This window comes from Lontra canadensis, unplaced genomic scaffold (assembly GCF_010015895.1).
Source record: "Lontra canadensis isolate GAN:19392208 unplaced genomic scaffold, GSC_riverotter_1.0 scaffold28, whole genome shotgun sequence".
Taxonomy (NCBI): domain Eukaryota; kingdom Metazoa; phylum Chordata; class Mammalia; order Carnivora; family Mustelidae; genus Lontra; species Lontra canadensis.
The window spans coordinates 20,108,072-20,122,984 of record NW_022631022.1 but is presented as its reverse complement, the minus strand read 5'-3'; the positions used below and the strand labels follow the sequence as shown (position 1 = coordinate 20,122,984).

The window sequence follows — 14,913 nt, the reverse complement described above, 5'->3', positions numbered from 1 at the left end:
AGGAAACATAAATCAAAACCACAATGAGATACAACTTCCCATTCACTATAATGTCTAAAACTTAAAAAAAGAGAGAGAGAGAGATAGTAACAAATGTAGGTGAGGACATGATAAACCTGGAATCCTCAAACATTGCTGGTAGGAATGTAAAATGATACAGTCTTTTGGAAAACCATTTGACAGCTCCACAAATTGTTAAACATGGAGTTACCAAATGACCCAGCAAATTACACTTCTAGGTATATACCTAAAAGACATGCAACCATATGCACACAAAAACTTACACATAGAAATTCATAGCAAAAAGAATAGCCAAAATGTGGGGGGGGGGGGGGTGGAAACAACCCAAACAAATGTCCACCAATTGATGAATGGATAAGTAAAATATGCGGTGTATCTATCTATCTATCTATACTGAGGAGTCTGGCTCCTGACCAAAAAATTAAAATCTCTGTGTGTAATTTTCCAGCCTGACCATAAGCAATTACAAAGGCCTTACCTGGCAGGCCTCACAGGGGAAAGCTGTCCTACCCACATGGTACTGGGTACACAGCCAGTGCACTGCAGTCTCTGAAGAGAGCTGTAGCCAGGAACTCGGGCTCCCCTGGCTGACCATGTTCTTAAGCATGGCTACATTCCCAACCCAGGCCCTAGACTTCATTCAGGAGTCTATCTGTGGCCTTTTCATCAGGGAGGAAACACAGAAGACACTTTTTCTCTACTCTGACTCTGTGCTTTTCAATTCCAAGCCCCTCCACCTCACTCTTGAACCAGCCCTGGGTCCATAAAAATGCAGGAACCTCCTGTCTGGCATTCCCTCTGCAGTGAAATGAGCCACCTCCCATCTCTATGCAGATCCACCTGAGTGGGACACCTGCACTTTCCGAGATTTAGCCTCTTGCTTATTCTATCTCAATAAGTGAATAAAGTCTCAACTGTTACTTTCATTTTGGATCACTGTTTTTGATTAGCTACCCTGACACCTGGAAGTTCAGGTTTCTCTATTGCTAGGTCACCTGACCGGACACTTAAAATGGAATATTACTCAGCCATGAAAAGGAATGAAGTATTGATTCATCCAAAAACATGGTTTAACCTTGAAAACTTTATGCTAAGTAGAAAAAATAAGTCACAAAAGATTGCATATTGTACAATTTCATTTACATAGAATATCCAGAAGAGGCAGATCTATAGAGACAGAAAGTAGATGAGTACCTGACAGGAATTGAGTAGAGGGAGGAATGAGTGGTGACCGCTAATAAGTACCAGTGTCTCTTAGGAGTGATGAAAATATTCAATTAAAAACATTTTTTTTTTTTTTAAAGTAAGTTCCACACCCAGCACAAAGCCCATCCTGGGCCCTGAACCCAAGACGCTGAGATCAAGACTGGAGCAGAGATCAAGACCCGAGCGGAGATCAAGAGCTGGATGCCCAACCAACTGAGCCACCCAGGCACTCCTGCGGTGATGAAAATATTCTAAAATTAGATTGTGCTGACAGCTGTACAACTCCGTAACTACAATTTAAAAAAAAAATGACAATGAATTGTACACTTTAAATAAATGGGTAAATTTTAAGGTATGTAAATTATTCCTCAATAATTTTTTTTTTAAAAATGATAGTTCATAACATTCCTAGAGCACTAGTGAGATGGAAAACTGGGTAAAGAGATTATACTGCTCTGTAAAGGAGTTTGTAAAATATCCTTTAAGCAATGTAAATGTACTGAAGGATTCTGAGTTTCAGACTGACATGACAACAATCATCTTTTAGAAAAAGCAATCTCATGACTGTGACAAGAATGGCTTAGAGAGTAGCTGGATTCTAGGTGGAAAGACCAGATGACAGAATGGTTGCTTAAAAAATTAAAAGATGAAGAGAAGTGGAGCCCAGACATGCCAGAAAAGGAAAAGGGCTATGAGCCTATCTTTAGAGTAAAATGCTATTCTGGAAACTTTCTACAGAAACCAACTACTAACATACTAAAGGATATGTTCTTATTTTATAAGCCCCCCAGACCGAGGGAACTACAGAACATAATCAAGTCCAAGAGAATAGAGTGGTAGAAAATTCCTAATAACTGACTTATTAAAATAGTTATCAGCTGTTGAAATTGATGACTTAACAAATTAAGGATCTGTCTTCAGGAATACCAGATTAAAATGCCAATATCATTCTCAAATGTGTGTCAGACTAGCAGTGTGAACTCTGTCTTAAAATATAAAAGTATAAAAGAAAAATTCCTTTGGAATTACATGGAAAAATTCACTCAAAACTACTCTAACCATCAGAACCAGCTTCATTTCCTTCAATCAAATGTCCTACAAACTAAAAATAAGCATGCTATATATGTAAACTTTGTCATAAATAATATTTACCCATTAAACTCTCATAGGAAAAAACAGTTGGCACTGCCTTAAATATTTCAAAAATAATTCTCTCTCATTATAAAATATATCTTATAAGGCAAATGCATTAAAAGAATATCTCACCTCAGATTTTTAGATGAATCCACAAAGAAATGTCTACAGCATGAGTTCCAGTTCAGGCAGATACCTGAATTGAAAAAAAAAAAAAAAAAAGAAGGAGAAGAAGAAAAAAAGACATGGTCAATATAACTAAATCTGAGAAGGGAACTTAATTTTTTCAGTAGAACCCTAACTTGATCATTTACTCACTAAATTTTTGTGTTTGTGTTTTACAAATCTGTAGAACGTCAAGAATCTTAATTCTGCCAGACCCTCTATTGCCTTTTTTTTTCTTTAAGATTTTATTTATTGATTGTCGGAGAGAGAGAGAACACAAGCAGGCTCCCTGATGAGAAAGGAGACTGATGTGGGGCTCTATCCCAATACCCTAGGACAATGACCTGAGCCAAAGGCAGACACTTAACCAGCTGAGCCACCTAGGTGTCCCTGTATTGCCTTTAATTACACTTAACAAAATATATACTATACTAATGGGGCTAGGGGTATGACGGGAAGATCAATCCAAGAAAGACATTTTCCTTTCACCAGTTCAAGGCTTCAAAAGAAAAGGCATTTTCTAAAAGTCTGTACTCCCTATAATAATCCCACCATCATGACTTCCCATCCTCACAAAAAAAGAGAATATAAAAATCTGGAAATATAAAAGTAAACCAAGAGTATATTTTATAAAGCTTAAATAAAAGGAAATGTTAAATAAAACTGGTGAAAAAACTATGAAAATGTTTATCTACATGAGCAAAGAAAATCTAATTAAAATGAGATGTCATTTTCCATCAGTGAAATTAGAGTTGTTTTTTAAGATGTTAGTCATTACAGCTATCCCAATAGCTTCTTGGCCTTTTGGCTAAGATCAAGTGTAGTGCTATCCCAGTTCTCCTCCTTCCCAGACTCACAGTAGGATCGCACTTCACTGCCCTTGTTTCAAGTTGGGTGTGGCTACATTGACTTGCTTTTAGTCACTAAGGTGTACGTAAACATGATATGAAACATCAGCAGGAATAAGCTTTAGGAACCAGTACACAACCAGAAGACCTACCCACTACAGTAATTACGAAAACAAGTAACAAAAGGAGCTTTGATCAGGGTGATTCACTAAGTAACTCCAAGAGAGAATACCACCTGCTGATATGTGTTCAACATGTAACATGACCTTTGTTGTAAAAAATAAAACCTGTTGCATTAAACCATGAGATTTGGGGGATTATTTGTTACTATAGCATACTAAACTATACTGAGAGCTGCAAATGACAATGTAATGTAACATAATAGATATTATAATAATATAATAAGGCAATATAATGGGCATCTTTGCACACTGCTCATGGTAGTATAAACTGGTAAACTCTTTATGGAAAGCAATACACAAGAGCTTTAAAAAGTTCAAACCCTCTTACCTAGTAACTTCTCTTCCAGAAATCTGTCCTAAATAATAAAAAATCCAGACTTAGATCATAGCTCATTTATGACTGCAAAGAAATGGAAATAACAAACTAAATGTCCAAATGATTAGTTAATAAATAAGAATAAGAAATAATTAAAATTAAATATCAAAAATGCTTAAGGACTTATAGGGGAAACTGTGTGAAAGGCACACATGTGAACTTTATGCACTGTCTGCTCAATTTTTCTGTGTATGTATAAACTATAGACAGAAAGCAGATCAGTTGCTACAGGAGCTGAAGGTCATGTGAAAGAACTGATTGTAAAGGGGCTTAAGAGAAACTTTATGTTTAATACTATTTTACTGAGAACCAGAGCTTGATCCTAAATGCGTTTGGGGTTTTATTAATTTATTCTTTCAGTATTTATTGCAGGCCTCCACGTACAAACAGCAGCCTACACAGCAGAGGTATGCTTCTGCACTGGGTCTGTTTCCCCAAAGTTCAGTGAGACCTGCCTCTCAAGTGATCACTGTAGTCAGTAGAAGCACTGACAGACAATCTACAAACCACGCCTTTTAAAAATAATCCTTACATTGGCATATAAGAGGTAGGTCACAATTATTTCTAAGAACCATCTGCATTAGTGATTATTTGTTGACCTAATCTTTCTGAAAATAAGCTTAAAATTCCTACAACTGAACATTTATCATCTATAACATGAACATGTATCAGTTGTTTTGAATTCATTGTTCTGGATTATATGAATGTGTTTATAAGATTATATGCCTTGATAACCACCATTAAAATTTCATGAGTTCTGAGCATTTACTTAAAGGATTAAAGGTTTTTACAGCTATAAAAATGGCTAAAGTGTCTAAAACTTCAACTAAGAAACTGTAGAAAAATATAAGTGAAATCTAGAAAGAAAAAAATGTGACAATGAAGACAAAGCATTAAGCAAAGAGAACAAAAAGTATTACGTTAATCAAACAGAAACAGCCAAGACATATAACGAACAAGTTTTATTCAACAAGAAATGATAATAACACAGGAAATACTTGTTTTAGCAGAAAGCACAGAAATTCAAGATAGTGGGGAGAGTAGTTAAAAAATCAAAAACTAGGGGCCCCTGGGTGGCTCAGTCAGTTAAGCATCTGACACTTGATTCTGGCTCAGGTCATGATCTCAGGGTTGTGACATCAAGCCCCACATCAGGTTCCGTGCTGGGCATAAAAAACATAAAATAAAAACAAACATAAAAATCAAAAACTGCACTAACTTCTCATGATAAGAAGACCTGAGATACCCACTGTATTGTAGGGAGCAACACATAAGAAGCAAAACACTGGCGAGAACATATAGGAGAGTCTAATCCAGAAATGATTTTCAAGCAATGGACATAGAGATTAAATCACTTCTTAAATTACAATTGTATAATATGTTGCTTTCTCAGGTCTGATGTTTGAACTTATTATATATTGTATCCGAAATGTATTAAATTGTTCATAGTTTAAAATAAGATACAAATAAATTACATTATTTTTACTAATAACCATTAAGAGTACTAGAACAACATGTGTTTATCAGAGAATAGCTAGTAAATATGAGTAAAATAGCCTTAGAAATTAAGGATATAACACAGGAAATATATGTGTGTTAATCAGAATACAAACAATAAGGATGAGTTTTCAAGCACTTAGAAATAAGGGACATAATCTGAGACACAAGATTATTTAGACTATAAAAAAAAGATGGAGAATTCTTAATATACATTAGTTTCCTGACTCTTAGAAAAAAATGACCTATAAGTAGTCCATAAAAATGGATGGAAAACACTATCACAAAGCTGGTCTTGATTTCTAAATTCTAGAAACCTTAACAAGTAACTGTCCTCAGTCAACTAAAGAGTCAACCTACAGCCTGGAGGCCAAAACCAGCCATGCCTGTTTTGTCTGGCCCTTGAGCTAAGAATGGTTTTCACATTTTTTAAAATGTTGTGAAAAAACAAAAAAATAATATGCAACAGAGGCAGTAGTCACAAAACTTAAAACATTTACTATCTCACCCTTTACAGAAAAAGTTTGCAGCCCTCTGAACTAAACAATTCATAAATGGGTGAAACAGGTCTTAGTGGCAGCTCTAACCCAAAGATTTAAAGTGTGCCATGGCATCACAGTATATTAGAACCAGAAGGCAGCTAAGACCATCCTTCCTCTCCATCATGTTACAAAGAAGGTTAACTTAAAGCCCAGAAATGACAATCTTCCAGGTCTACTGTCTCCTGAACCCAATGTGCTTTGCATCCTATCACAACATTGGCCCCCTTTTCTTCTAGTGGGGTAATCTGAGAATAAAAGAAAGGTACAGTAAGAGTAAGTCCACTCTCCTCCAACTCTCCACTGAGCCCTTCCTACCTGAGAATAATCAACTGACCAAAGTGAGGCACTGATAATCTTCATATCTGACCAACTCAACATCAAGGGTCATTTCCTATTTTCTCAGCTTCATCTCCTTCTACTCTACTCATGTAAGCAAAATAAGCAAATGAGTCTACTTAACATTCCTGAAAAAGTACCTTGTTCTTTTGGTCCTGAGGACCTAGGTTTATACAGTTTCTCTCCTAGGGGCAGCTTTTCCCTTCTCCACCAACCCAAATTCCTATCATTCTTCATGCCCAATTCAAAACACCCTCAGAAAGCTTACAATCCAATAGGAAACACAGTTCAGATACATGAAAAAGTAAAAGATAAATATCCCCAAATAGAAATTCCTGGTAAAATGTAACCTCTGAGGGAAATGTTCAGGTTAAGCCTTTGGGAAAGTCTCTGAATAAGATGTTAATAGGCATTTAAAAAAAAAAAAAAAAAGCTTTTGAGATTGGTTGCACAACATTGTGATTATACATAACCCCAATTAACTACGCACTTTAAAATGGCTAAGATGGTACATTCTATGTTACATATATTTTACAATCATTTAAAAAAAAACTTTGGATCACAGAGCAAGATCATAATGGTGCAGGAAGCAAGCACTTACTTATATTATATTAATTGGATATTAAATTTAAGTTATAAAAGCTAAACACCTATCCTATAGCAATGGTTTTATACTTGTAAGTACCTTAAAATTAGACAATGTGGGGAATTGTGAATATAATAAGAGAGTTGCCTACGAGATCCAATTCTATAAAATAAAACAGAGCCTACATCTAGAAACCATTAAATTCTGGCAGCGAGATAAATGAATATCCACAAGATTCCAAACTTAAAAAAAAAATGACTTTAAAGGACAGAGAGAGGAAAAGGTGTTGTTCTAGGAAGTAGAATGAATAAAGGTACAAAACAGAAAATGTGTGATAGCAGGGATACTCACTGTCTTTTTGTTTCCCTAGTAGTTGGGCCACCCATGATATGGAATAGGTTACCAAAACCATAGACGGAAATATGCTGGCTAAGGTAATCAGTACTCAAAGTAGACAGTCCATGCCTTGTTTAAGTTTTCAGATAACTTTTGTGAACAACAGCAAAACTCTGCAAAACCAAATATAAATCCTGTGCATTTAAGGCTGAATCTGTTATTTTCACAAAATTAACCACACCTAAAGGCCTGGAAGTTTTTACTTTTTGATTATTTTGGTTCCCTTTTTACTGAGTAATTTTATTCTATGAATACCAGCCTCTGCTATTCTGTTCACTCCATGCCTAGGGCCTAGTAGATGCTCTCTAAATGCTTGTGGAATTAATATTGGGATATAATATACATTTCACTTAAAGTACTCCTCCTTTCTAACTATACAGAGTAACAAAAAGTAGACAGAAAATAAATAACATTAACTGAAAAATGTTGTAAAAATGAAGCCAACCAAACACTTAAGCCATATTTCAAAACCATCTTTATAGCAAACTGCTCACAAGTAAGTCAAACCTTTATTGCACCCTTTGTTGCAACACTACACACACACCCATCAAGACAATCATTTTTACTAAATATAACTTGAAGAAAAATCACGTAATTTGATACCCAGAAAAATCCCAGTTTTCTTTCACCTTTGTATTCCACACAATTCCTGGCACACAGTGGATACCTTCAAATCATTCATTGAGTTGAGTAGTCACAGAGAAAATATTTTCTCTGCTGTCCATGTGACTTCATTATATTTCAAAGGTGTGAGTCATCAACTCTGGCAATAAAAGCAGAACTTACACCACTATAAATACTTGACGTATTTCAAGAGCTCTCAGAAATTTGAAGAGAGATCCATACATGTATTCCCTAAATTACACAAGTATCAGAAGATACATCATTTCACTGTTGTCAGTTTGCTATATTTAGATGGCTCTGAATTGAATCATTCAAGCATATACAAATAAAACCTTGAAGGGGTCCCCATACGTGCTACTGACCGTCTGGAAACAAAAGCTGCTATTGAGATAAAAGATGACAGGCAACAGGAATCTGACAGGCCAGTAATTTACTGCATTTTCCGCACATCTGAATTGTAGGCCTCCATAGCCATTAAGCAAAATTAGTTTCATGATGCCAGCCAGAAAGCCTCATAGGCAACAGTTTTATGTCATTAGAAGAACTACCATCCTCAATCTGTTTGAATTTGTGTTTGCTCATTAGAAGCCTCTCAGTGAATCGAGAGAGGGGTTTTAATTGCACTCTTGCTCTATCCATGTTTACTACAGCCCTGAACTATAACAAATTCCTATTCTCCCTTCGTACCCAATGCCTAAAATTCTTTAGATATAGTAGAAGAAACTAAGTAGTCTAGCAGTTCTCTACCAAAAATAGAGCCATTTCAAAGGTACAAATGTGACTTTAACATATATTTATTCAGATTAAAAAGCCTGGGTCAGAGAAAAACATCATCATCTTCCTCCTCTCCTACTTGTTAATCTCTGAATCCACTATGCTATCTCAGCCTTCTACGTCTTTGCAGATGTTATTTCCCCCTCAGATTGCTTGGAACCTCCTTCTCAAATCTGACTATGGTGCATTTCTGCTCACTAACTGGTTTTCCCAAGAAAGGTTCATGCAATTCTTTCCCTACGTACCTTCTACATACATCCATCAAGTACTTCTCAAACTGGGTTAACTCTGACTCTTACAGTCAAAGAACTGGACGCCTCCTGGCAGAGTTAACATTCAGCTAGTAGACACTAGCACAGCTTTAAAGGATGAAACACTAAAAATACTTCTGAAATAATATCTAGTAAGCAGTCACTGCCCTGAACTCCATGGCCCTGTCTTACCACCACCACCACCAAAATTCAGCAACAAAAGCATCAAAGCCTGATACAGTATAAAAGATTGGAGTGGGGGCGCGGGGGGAGATCCTTGAAGATCCTGAATCCAGTGCTATGGTTATTGTGATTGGTTGGTGCCTGTGTTGTAGTGAATGGTAAATACCCTGCCCCTTTATGCCCAAAGCCTAGAATACTACCTAACATATAGCAGATCCATAATGTACTATTAATTCTATGTCAAAATAATGAACACCAATCCTATTCAATGATCCAAGGCCAGTGGGTATATGACAAAACTATACAAATGATAATCAGATTGGAAAAAAAAAAACCACACTAGGTACTTAAGTACAAGATAGGAAAAGTGAACAGTCTGCCTATTGCCTATTTCTATTTTCTTGCCTTAAGCCTCTGATAAAATAAATGCGTAATTTGATAATGTGGGCAAAAATCTCCAATGTGATCATTTATACAGCATATGATTCAAGTATTCTTTATGTTATTAAATGAAGACTAAAACAAAGTTTCTGTAAAACCACAGAATTTAAGAATGCCACCAACAGTGATCACTGAACTACAGTCAGTGTCTTGGACAAGTATCATTCAGGAAGAACACAAATTGTTAATTCAAACAGAGGAAAAAGTAAGAATGAAAAGAGTCAGTTAATTATGAATCACATGTCTAATTACAGGTTTTGCTAGGGGCTTCAGATACTTCTAATTAGTTTTACTTGGTATATTAATTATAAATAGAAAACCACAGAGAATTTCTTATTCATAGGAATTTACTGAGTATGTAAAATCAGATATTAAGTTATCACTTTTATAATTTAATGATTAAATATTCAATAGTGCATGACAATTATTTTGAAAGTCATCAATAAAATATATATCACATTAAAATCAAGTAACACAAAACACAGCACCACCAAGATAGTGACAGAATCTTTTAAAAATCCAGAAGGATGGGGCACCTGGGTGGCTCAGTTGATTAAGTGTCTGACTTCAGGTCAGGCCATGATCTCGAGAAGTCTTGGGATTGAGCCCTGCATCTGGCTCCGTGCTCAGCAGAGTCGTTTTGTCCCTCTCCCATTGCCTCTCCCTGCTGTTCATGCTCTGTCCCTCTCTGTCAAATAAATAAATAAAGTCTTTAAAAAAAAAAAAATCCAGAAAGATAAGGTATGTAGCTGAAAGAAGGATGAATACGCAGAATTTTGAACTTATAAATGGTGATATACTAATCATTTTAGGTTACTCACTATCAGGTAGAAAAATCATCCTTCAGTGATGATTACTATAGAGAGTTTCAGAGAGTTATACGATGAAAATATTAAAATGAACCACAAAGGGAAAAGTAATAGCAACATCTTAAAAAAAAAAAAAAAAGAAGCAGCAGCTTAATTACCTAATTTCAACACTATCCCATTAATCTAACATCACTTTTTGGTAAAACAGTGATGTACTACATACTGTGCTAATGAAAAATTCTAGAAGGTGACAAAGTCTTAAACTAGAACCATCAAGTGTTTATTTAGAACAAAGCAAAGAAGGCCAGTCTGATTTTTTTTTTTTTTGCAGTTCTTAAATTAGAAACAAGAGAAAAATAAAGACCATAACATATTTTAACAAAAGTTTTGAAAGTGTCACCAATCCTAATTTGAAACAACCATGTAAATTACCTTGGCTATTCACAGTACTGTATGCGTTTAAACAGAAAATGTTCACAAATTGGCAAGTAACAGTAATAGTCAGTGCCATTTCTTAAGTATCTATATATTATACAAGATGGATTGCAAGTTTTTTTACCTAGATGGTTAATTTTCACAAGCACCTTACAAGGCAGGTAACATCATCCCTACCTTACTGATAGTGAATTCATGCTGGAAATAATCTAGCCAATGTCAGTGAGGAAATAGAAAAGTAAACATTCAAACTACTACTGCAGACACTCAGTGCTGGCTGCTGTACCCCACTGCCTGAACAGATGGTCTCAATGGATTAGAGCAAGCCAATTTAGTAAGGAAGCTCCATAGCATATTAGCTGTTCTAAATGGATGAGGTTAAGACTTCATGAAGCTCAGTATCCCAATGGATGTAACCATCCTAATAACTAAGGAAAATATAACTTAGTAACTATATTTCTGACCCTGATTTGGAAAAATCAAGGACGTTGCCATCAGCTTATGGGCTGTCGCAAAATTCTACCTTCACTGAACACACTTTGATATAAATGAGAAAAATTAGTAAACATTTAGATGCAGAAGTAGTCAAATGCTGAGAAGGGGGGAAATCAAGTAAGAGAACCTAATTTTTATAACTTTAGAATTTTCTATAAAGAAGATCTAAATGAGATATAAGCATTCATAAGAGAGAATCAAAGATGAGAGCCAAGATCCATGGTCAATATAAACAAAAGAAAAAATAAGAAATTCAATCAGGACAGATAGGATGATAAGATAACAGGAGAGATAGGGAAAATAGGATAATAAAAATGAGTGAGGGGCGCCTGGGTGGCTCAGTGGGTTAAAGCCTCTGCCTTTGGCTCAAGTCATGATCCCAGGGTCCTGGGATCAAGCCCTACATTGGGCTCTCTGCTCATTGCGGAGCCTGCTTCCCCCTCTCTCTCTGCCTGCCTCTCTGCCTACTTGTGATCTCTATCTGTCAAATAAATAAATAAAATCTTTTAATAAAAATAAATAAATAAGAGTTTTACTAAAAGAAAAATACTCAAAAACAATCTTTCCTCTTGTTTTAAAGAAACATTTAGAGAAGAAAATTTACTGCTGATTTTAAAAAAGGCAGCTATCTCAAATATGTCTCTTCCCAAAAAACTGACCATAAAAAAATTGATATGTAAAAAATTACTACACAGCTAACAAATGAGGCACACAAACAAATGTCTGATGAACAAGTAAAGGTTTGGCTAAATGAGTATGAAAAGTGAAAATGGGGAAGAAAAGGAAAACTAAGGAGAAAAAAAGTTCTCCAGTCTCCTTCTCATGTAAATCGTACTTACTCCTTCAAGATACAACTTCCCTGCGAAAAATCTCCTCCTCATATTGTGCCCCCCAAAGTACCCCCTCTCTCCTAAAAGAAGGTCTTACATCCAAATGACATCTTCCCCTTACCCTGAACAGCATCTTTCTAGAAGTATTTTCAATCCACCTATATCCTGGAGAATATCATGAGGATCAACATTTCCGTTTCTCCTGGTTTTCTGAATTGAATATTAGTGTTTAATCAGCGTAATGAAACACTTTCAGTGTTTTTGATACGGGAACCCTTATGCAATACCACAAATACAATTTTGATTTTGAAAAACGCAGGCATCCTTCACAAAGACGGAGCCATTTGAAAAGAGTTCTTTTCAAAAGATATTGCTACATGCGTTATTTTGTACCTTTTATTTTTAAAGGAACAGCATTTTTTTTAAAGATTTTATTTATTTATTTGACAGACAGAGATCACAAGTAGGCAGAGAAACAGACAGAGAGAGAGGAGGAAGCAGGCTCCCTGCTGAGCAGAGAGCCCTATGCGGGGCTCGATGCCAGGACCCTGGGATCATGACCTGAGCCGAAGGCAGAGGCTTTAACCCACTGAGCCACCCAGGCACCCCAGGAACCGCATTTTTAACAAAAAATATTATTTACAACTCCTTAACCTCATGCTCACCTCCCACATCTCCTGTATCACTCGCTGATTCAAACATCATTTTAGAGCCCAACTCCTTCACTTGACCTAATAAAACTTGCTAAGCTTACACATGTCAGGACTATGATGGTATATGTCCTCTAACACAACAATGCTATGGTTGGACAAGTTGAGACCAAGGGTGACCTCTTCTCTCCATCTTACCAAACAACTAGCCTAAATTTTCACATAGGAGCTTAACAAGAAAAATTTGCCTGCCTGTCTTATTTCCTAAAACTATAAGCTTCTAAGGACTACACTGCATAGCAATACTGTACATATTCTCATAAGAATGAGGAAATTTGTAGATCCTATTTCACTTCTGAAAAGGTCAGCCACAAAACTATTTTATGAAGTATTTCATTTCTTCAGCAAACTATTAAAAGATGATTCCCCTTCTTTGACATATATGGACAAATGTAAGTCATAAGCAAAGGCTAAGTGAAATGGTGCACAGAAATTCTTGCTTCTGAAATCGATCAGAAGTCTTAGAGAGCAAAGCTGCACATCTACAAACAGAAAAAAACAACCCATGGAGGATAGGAACTACAGAGAGTTGATTCCTGGGAGAAGAGAGCCACAGGTGCTGCTTAGGGGAGGAAGCTCTGATCTTGCAGGGAGTAGTACCCAGAGAGAATGAGAAGGAGAAAGGGAAGGGGGGGATGAAAACACATGTAGGGGACTGCACAAAAAAAACTTCCTCAAAACCACTGACTGGGAAAAAGGAGAGTGTTTCAACACCACCAGTTTATTATAAATAGTGGAGCGCAGAGTCTTAAGTTGTGGAGGTCAGCATCGCAGTCAAGGTCACATGAGCCAGTGCACCAGTGGGGAAGATGGGTGGAGCCCCACTAGTGGGCAGCAAAGTCTGAGAATCCCCTGGGTCACACCAGGAAAAGTGGTTCCCCTGCATGGAGTGCATTTGGTAGAGGTGATATGGCCTTTCCCTGAGCAAATGACCCTGTAGGCACAACTGAACTGCCCTGTTCACCAGTATTAGAATAAGGACACCAGCTGAGGGCAGCAAACCCTGATGCCAGCTGTGTGTGTGATTTATCATAAACTCCAAAAGGCTGCACAGTGGCATGACTGTTTTCTGGGACAAGCTGGCACTGGCCACAGTGCAGTGAGACCCTCCCTCAAATGATCAGCACAGGTCTGCCCTGTGGAAGTCTCTGAAATACGGGGTTTTAAAACACAGCTACACCTGAGATAAAACACAGGAGTGCTACATCGCCTGGAAGGCAGACAGCTCAGTTAAGGACAAAGTGAAGGTGGTGATCTGACAGAAGCCAAGGACAAAGGAGAGGTGGTTATTTGAGCATCTGTGAGGGCTTCCTGAAGAGTGGTGGGCCCAACTTTCCCAATCCAGGGACAAGAAAGTATTTTCAACCCTCTTCCACCAGCACTAACCTCAGTGAGCTAAAGAGCACCACCCAGGGGAGAATGAGAATGGAGCCGCTACACCAAGCCCCACCCCTCCACCCCCCAGTCCTGTGGGTACAGAGGACAATAAGAGCAACAGGCCCCTCCCCCAGAAGACCAGAACAAATCTCTTGCCAGTACCAAGTCTACTGAACATAGAGTGCTCCAAAGCTTCAGCTCTAGGGGAAACAGGATCTAGTTTCCTTGGGTGTGTTGATTGATTGGTTGGTTTTGGTTTTGGTTTTTTTTGGATACAGAAAGACAAATTTTTTAAATTTTTTATTATTTTTAAAAATTTTTAATATTTTCTTTTTTCTTTCTTCTATCAAGCCTCTCTTAACAAGCAAGGGAAAACACATCAAGCTTCCTTAATTTTTTAAATCTTTATTTTATTTTGCTTTTTTTTACCTCTAAAATGACAAAATGTAGGCATTTACCCCAAAAGAAAGACCAGAAAGAAATAACAGCCATAGATTTAATCAATACAGATATAAGATGTCTGAATTAGATTTAAAAACAATTATAAGGACACTAGATGCACTTGAAAAAAGCATAAGACACTATAGAATTCTTTACTGCAGAGATAGAAGAGCTAAAAATTAGTCAAACCAAAATGCTATAACTGGGATGCAAACCCAAACAGATACCATAACAATAAGGATGGACAAAGCAGA

At 36.8% G+C, this 14,913-nt stretch overlaps 1 protein-coding gene across 2 annotated transcripts in view; it reads right to left on the bottom strand.

Annotated features, from left to right (window-relative positions):
- Positions 1-14,913, bottom strand: part of PEAK1 (pseudopodium enriched atypical kinase 1) — a 291,481-nt gene that overhangs the window by 241,855 nt on the left and 34,713 nt on the right. For both annotated transcript variants that reach the window (XM_032865117.1, XM_032865116.1), the window contains exon 2: positions 2,494-2,557. The gene's annotated coding sequence lies outside the window, so the exon portion shown is untranslated. The remainder of the gene's footprint in view (positions 1-2,493; positions 2,558-14,913) is intronic.